We start from the raw sequence: 282 nt of genomic DNA on the forward strand, positions 1-282 counted from the left end.
AAAATATTATATTCTTAAACAAAATATCATTTTTTAAAATGATAAAACTTTTATTTCGTTCTAGGAAACCATGTCATTTGATGAAACAACACTATTGTTTTAAATAATATTTTTAAAAGTTAAAAGTTTCTCTCAAAATTTAGTAATTTGATTTGTTTAATTTGGATTTTCTTAGATTTTTTAATTTTTTTTTGTTGGATTAATCATTATAACATTTTGTTAAAAATGTAAAAGTAATTATCACTTGTTTACTACATTATATCAATATTCATCGCACATCGT

This window comes from Odontomachus brunneus, unplaced genomic scaffold, assembly GCF_010583005.1.
Source record: "Odontomachus brunneus isolate Ranch 3 - 2012 unplaced genomic scaffold, Obru_v1 Obru_scaffold_001, whole genome shotgun sequence".
Classification (NCBI taxonomy): domain Eukaryota; kingdom Metazoa; phylum Arthropoda; class Insecta; order Hymenoptera; family Formicidae; genus Odontomachus; species Odontomachus brunneus.